This window comes from Panulirus ornatus, chromosome 14 (assembly GCF_036320965.1).
Source record: "Panulirus ornatus isolate Po-2019 chromosome 14, ASM3632096v1, whole genome shotgun sequence".
Lineage (NCBI taxonomy): Eukaryota > Metazoa > Arthropoda > Malacostraca > Decapoda > Palinuridae > Panulirus > Panulirus ornatus.
In genome coordinates this window covers 21,196,427-21,203,898 of record NC_092237.1, presented here as the reverse complement: position 1 = coordinate 21,203,898, position 7,472 = coordinate 21,196,427, and positions in this window count along the sequence as shown.

Sequence of the window (7,472 nt, the reverse complement as noted above, 5' to 3'; positions counted from 1 at the left end):
GCTTTTATTCCCCCAGGAAAAGCTAAACCTGGCTTTCTTTCCTTCAGGGAAAGCTAGACGAGTTTTATTCCTCTTGCCTCCACATTAGACGGTGTTCTGGCAACGGCCGATATCCGCACCACCAGTAATTGCCAATTAAGTCCTCTTTTCCTTCCTTTTGATTACTCTCTTTTCACTATATTGGCTATTTCCTCCGTGTTACCCATTAGCACATCCTCATATGACAGTAATTACCTCTCTGAAGGCTTCCTTCTCCCACTTCCCTGCAACAAAATCCTTAGGCACCCTCCTCTCTCTCACACCTGATAATGATCCTAATTGGAGTGAAGAATTTTACGCTCCGAATGTTCTGCAGCGTTTGGTATCAAACATCTTCAATTTAATGTCACTGATCTTAGCAGGACGTTGTCCTTTTACTAAGAAACGGAAATACTCAAGCTACTTATTGTCTCCTCCTTACTCCTAGATCCATTACAGTTCAGATTCTTGTCAACTTGGGTCATGGCAGATATATATATATATATATATATATATATATATATATATATATATATATATATATATATATATATATATATATATATATATATATATATATATATATATATATATATATATATATATATATATATATATATATATATATATATATATACATATATATATATATATATATATATATATATATATATACATATATATATATATATATATATATATATATATATATATATATATATATATATATATATATATATATATATATATATATATATATATATATATATATATATGTATATATATATATATTTTTTTTTTTTTTTGCTTTGTCGCTGTCTCCCGCGTTTGCGAGGTAGCGCAAGGAAACAGACGAAAGAAATGGCCCAACCCACCCCCTAACACATATATATACATACGTCCACACACGCAAATATACATACCTACACAGCTTTCCATGGTTTACCCCAGACGCTTCACATGCCTTGATTCAATCCACTGACAGCACGTCAACCCCGGTATACCACATCGCTCCAATTCACTCTATTCCTTGCCCTACTTTCACCCTCCTGCATGTTCAGGCCCCGATCACTCAAAATCTTTTTCACTCCATCTTTCCACCTCCAATTTGGTCTCCCTCTTCTCCTCGTTCCATCCACCTCCGACACATATATCCTCTTGGTCAATCTTTCCTCACTCATTCTCTCCATGTGACCAAACCATTTCGAAACACCCTCTTCTGCTCTCTCAACCATGCTCTTTCTATTTCCACACATCTCTCTTACCCTTACGTTACTTACTCGATCAGACCACCTCACACCACACATTGTCCTCAAACATCTCATTTCCAGCACATCCATCCTCCTGCGCACAACTCCATCCATAGTCCACGCCTCGCAACCATACAACATTGTTGGAACCACTATTCCTTCAAACATACCCATTTTTGCTTTCCGAGATAATGTTCTCGACTTCCACACATTCTTCAAGGCTCCCAGATTTTTCGCCCCCTCCCCCACCCTATGATCCACTTCCGCTTCCATGGTTCCATCCGCTGCCAGATCCACTCCCAGATATCTAAAACACTTCACTTCCTCCAGTTTTTCTCCATTCAAACTCACCTCCCAATTGACTTGAACCTCAACCCTACTGTACCTAATAACCCTGCTCTTATTCACATTTACTCTTAACTTTCTTCTTTCACACACTTTGCCAAACTCAGTCACCAGCTTCTGTAGTTTCTCACATGAATCAGCCACCAGCGCTGTATCATCAGCGAACAACAACTGACTCACTTCCCAAGCTCTCTCATCCCCAACAGACTTCATACTTGCCCCTCTTTCCAAAACTCTTGCATTCACCTCCCTAACAACCCCATCCATAAACAAATCAAACAACCATGGAGACATCACACACCCCTGCCGCAAACCTACATTCAATGAGAACCAATCACTTTCCTCTCTTCCTACACGTACACATGCCTTACATCCTCGATAAAAACTTTTCACTGCTTCTAACAACTTGCCTCCCACACCATATATTCTTAATACCTTCCACAGAGCATCTCTATCAACTCTATCATATGCCTTCTCCAGATCCATAAATGCTACATACAAATCCATTTGCTTTTTTAAGTATTTCTCACATACATTCTTCAAAGCAAACACCTGATCCACACATCCTCTACCACTTCTGAAACCACACTGCTCTTCCCCAATCTGATGCTCTGTACATGCCTTCACTCTCTCAATCAATACCCTCCCATATAATTTGCCAGGAATACTCAACAGACTTATACCTTTGTAATTTGAGCACTCACTTTTATCCCCTTTGCCTTTGTACAATGGCACTATGCACGCATTCCGCCAATCCTCAGGCACCTCACCATGAGTCATACATACATTAAATAACCTTACCAACCAGTCACCAATACAGTCACCCTCTTTTTTAATAAATTCCACTGCAATACCATCCAAACCTGCTGCCTTGCCGGCTTTCATCTTCCGCAAAGCTTTTACTACCTCTTCTCTGTTTACCAAATCATTTTCCCTAACCCTCGCACTTTCCACACCACCTCGACCAAAACACCCTATATCTGCCACTCTATCATCAAACACATTCAACAAACCTTCAAAATACTCACTCCATCTCCTTCTCACATCACCACTACTTGTTATCACCTCCCCATTTGCGCCCTTCACTGAAGTTCCCATTTGCTCCCTTGTCTTACGCACTTTATTTACCTCCTTCCAGAACATCTTTTTATTCTCCCTAAAATTTAATGATACTCTCTCACCCCAACTCTCATTTGCCCTTTTTTTCAACTCTTGCACCTTTCTCTTGACCTCCTGTCTCTTTCTTTTATACGTCTCCCACTCAATTGCATTTTTTCCCTGCAAAAATCGTCCAAATGCCTCTCTCTTCTCTTTCACTAATACTCTTACTTCTTCATATATATATATATATATATATATATATATATATATATATATATATATATATATATATATATATATATATATATATATATATATATATATATATATATATATATATACATACATATATATATATATATATATATATATATATATATATATATATATATATATATATATATATATATATATATATATATACAGTGAATGTAGGTTTGCGGCAGGGGTGTGTGATGTCTCCATGGTTGTTTAATATGTTTATGGATGGGGTTGTTAGGGAGGTAAATGCAAGAGTTTTGGAAAGAGGGGCAAGTATGAAGTCAGTTGGGGATGAGAGAGCTTGGGAAGTGAGTCAGTTGTTGTTCGCTGATGATACAGCGCTGGTGGCTGATTCATGTGAGAAACTGCAGAAGCTGGTGACTGAGTTTGGTAAAGTGTGTGGAAGAAGAAAGTTAAGAGTAAATGTGAATAAGAGCAGGGTTATTAGGTACAGTAGGGTTGAGGGTCAAGTCAATTGGGAGGTGAGTTTGAATGGAGAAAAACTGGAGGAAGTGAAGTGTTTTAGATATCTGGGAGTGGATCTGGCAGCGGATGGAACCATGGAAGCGGAAGTGGATCATAGGGTGGGGGAGGGGGCGAAAATTCTGGGGGCCTTGAAGAATGTGTGGAAGTCGAGAACATTATCTCGGAAAGCAAAAATGGGTATGTTTGAAGGAATAGAGTGGTTCCAACAATGATGTATGGTTGCGAGGCGTGGACTATGGATAGAGTTGTGCGCAGGAGGATGGATGTGCTGGAAATGAGATGTTTGAGGACAATGTGTGGTGTGAGGTGGTTTGATCGAGTGAGTAACGTGAGGGTAAGAGAGATGTGTGGAAATAAAAAGAGCGTGGTTGAGAGAGCAGAAGAGGGTGTTTTGAAGTGGTTTGGGCACATGGAGAGAATGAGTGAGGAAAGATTGACCAAGAGGATATATGTGTCGGAGGTGGAGGGAACGAGGAGAAGAGGGAGACCAAATTGGAGGTGGAAAGATGGAGTGAAAAAGATTTTGTGTGATCGGGGCCTGAACATGCAGGAGGGTGAAAGGAGGGCAAGGAATAGAGTGAATTGGAGCGATGTGGTATACCGGGGTTGACGTGCTGTCAGTGGATTGAATCAAGGCATGTGAAGCGTCTGGGGTAAACCATGGAAAGCTGTGTAGGTATGTATATTTGCGTGTGTGGACGTATGTATATACATGTGTATGGGGGGGGGTTGGGCCATTTCTTTCGTCTGTTTCCTTGCGCTACCTCGCAAACGCGGGAGACAGCGACAAAGTATAATAACAAAATAATAATATAATATATATATATATATATATATATATATATATATATATATATATATATATATATATATATATATATATATATATATATATATATATATATATATATATATATATATATATATTGAGTAGTGTATTAACACTTTCTTGCACAAAGGGGGTGAACCTCATCAATACCCCCAAGGTGAACTATGCCCATACTGCTAGAGGTCAGTCATGTGTATGTGTTTACATTGATTATTGTTTTTGAGACTGTTTTTGGTCTTAAATTGTTTCAACATGTCTTTTTTGCAAATATATGCTCTATAATATATATATATATATATATATATATATATATATATATATATATATATATATATATATATATATATATATATATATATATATATATATATATATATATATATATATATATTTTTTTTTTTTTTCTTTTTTTTTTTTGCTTTGTCGCTGTCTCCCGCGTTTGCGAGGTAACGCAAGGAAACAGACGAAAGAAATGGCCCAACCCACCCCCATACACAATGTATATACATACACGTCCAAACACGCAAATATACATATCTATGCATCTCAATGTACACATATATATATACACACAGACACATACATATACACCCATGCACACAATTCACACTGTCTGCCTTTATTCATTCCCATCGCCACCTCGCCACACATGGAACACCATCCCCCTCCCCCCTCATGTGTGCGAGGTAGCACTAGGAAAAGATAAGAAAGGCCCCATTCGTTCACACTCAGTCTCTAGCTGTCATGCAATAATGCCCAAAACCACAGCTCCCTTTCCACATCCAGGCCCCACACAACTTTCAATGGTTTACCCCAGACGCTTCACATGCCCTGATTCAATCCACTGACAGCACGTCAACCCCGGTATACCACATCGATCCAATTCACTCTATTCCTTGCCCGCCTTTCACCCTCCTGCATGTTCAGGCCCCGATCACTCAAAATCTTTTTCACTCCATCTTTCCACCTCCAATTTAGTCTCCCACTTCTCCTCGTTCCCTCCACCTCCGACACATATATCCTTTTGGTCAATCATTCCTCACTCATTCTCTCCATGTGCCCAAACCATTTCAAAACACCCTCTTCTGCTCTTTCAACCACGCTTTGTTTATTTCCACACATCTCTCTTACCATTACATTACTTACTCGATCAAACCACCTCACACCACACATTGTCCTCAAACATCTCATTTCCAGCACATCCACCCTCCTGCGCACAACTCTATCCATAGCCCACGCCTCGCAACCATACAACATTGTTAGAACCAATATTCCTTCAAACATACCCATTTTTGCTTTCCGAGATAATGTTCTCGACTTCCACACAGTCTTCAAGGCTCCCAGGATTTTCGCCCCCTCCCCCACCCTATGATTCACTTCCGCTTCCATGGTTCCATCCGCTGCCAGATCCACTCCCAGATATCTAAAACACTTCACTTCCTCCAGTTTTTCTCCATTCAAACATACCTCCCAGTTGACTTGACCCTCAACCCTACTGTACCTAATAACCTTGCTCTTATTCACATTTACTCTTAACTTTCTTCTTTCACACACTTTACCAAACTCAGTCACCAACTTCTGCAGTTTCTCACATAAATCAGCCACCAGCGCTGTATCATCAGCGAACAACAACTGACTCACTTCCCAAGGTCTCTCATCCACAATAGACTTCATACTTGCCCCTCTTTCCAAAACTCTTGCATTCACCTCCCTAACAACCCCATCCATAAACAAATTAAACAAACATGGAGACATCACACACCCCTGCCGCAAACCTACATTCACTGAGAACCAATCACTTTCCTCTCTTCCTACACGTACAAATGCCTTACAACCTCGATAAAAACTTTTCACTGCTTCTAACAACTTGTCTCCCACACCATATATTCTTAATACCTTCCACAGAGCATCTCTATCAACTCTATCATATGCCTTCTCCAGATCCATAAATGCCACATACAAATCCATTTGCTTTTCTAAGTATTTCTCACATACATTCTTCAAAGCAAACACCTGACCCACACATCCTCTACCACTTCTGAAACCACACTGCTCTTCCCCAATCTGATGCTCTGTACATGCCTTCACCCTCTCAATCAATACCCTCCCATATAATTTACCAGGAATACTCAACAAACTTATACCTTTGTAATTTGAGCACTCACTCTTATCCCCTTTGCCTTTGTACAATGGCACTATGCACGCATTCCGCCAATCCTCAGGCACCTCACCATGAGTCATACATACATTAAATAACCTTACCAACCAGTCAACAATACAGTCACCCCCTTTTTTAATAAATTCCACTGCAATACCATCCAAACCTGCTGCCTTACCGGCTTTCATATTCCACATCTTATATATATATATATATATATATATATATATAACCATACATAAATTTGTGTTTGTGTATGTGCGTGTGTGTGTGTGTGTGTGTGTGTGTGTGTGTGTGTGTGTGTGTGTGTGTGTGTGTGTGTTTCTGTGTGCGTGGATGACCTCACAATCATAGAGGTGACGACATGCAGAACACCTGTATGACACTAACTATGTCACTACGTAAGTCATGTAGTGCACAGTACTCGAGCACCACTGTCTTACTACAGCAGATCACAGATACAAGTGACACCAGTAATACAGTGGTAAGGTGGCAAATCTACAAGGAGCCTCTACTTCCTTTGTTGCTGTAAAGAACATATTTTGATACAAGCAAGTCATATCAAAATCTGTCTTTGAAGAACTGGAAGACGGATTTCCTTCATATCTATTTCATGCAGCAGAACTAGATGTATGACAGTCACTTGCCTCACTGAACTGTGTCATCAGCGACATCGATTTTTGACAACTTAACCTCCTCCTGTTACATGGCTTCTCTGAAGTCTGTCGCTGGAGAATATTGGCTCATCTGGCAGCTTATTGCCAATTACTGTGTAGTTTGAAAACATGATGTTGCATTTTCACAGAGGAAGAGCTTCAACACTTTTATCTTAGTTAATAGTTCAAGTTTACTGGATTATAGTGATTACTGCCTTTTCCTTATTCCTGCAAATAAAGGGTACGTTACTTATTTTCTGGGTTTTGAAGTATCTTAAGGTTATGATTTAATTTCTTACGTGTGTGATTTTCCTCATCAATTATTGTCTTTGCTTTTATATTTCATATTTGGGTATGCTTATATAACA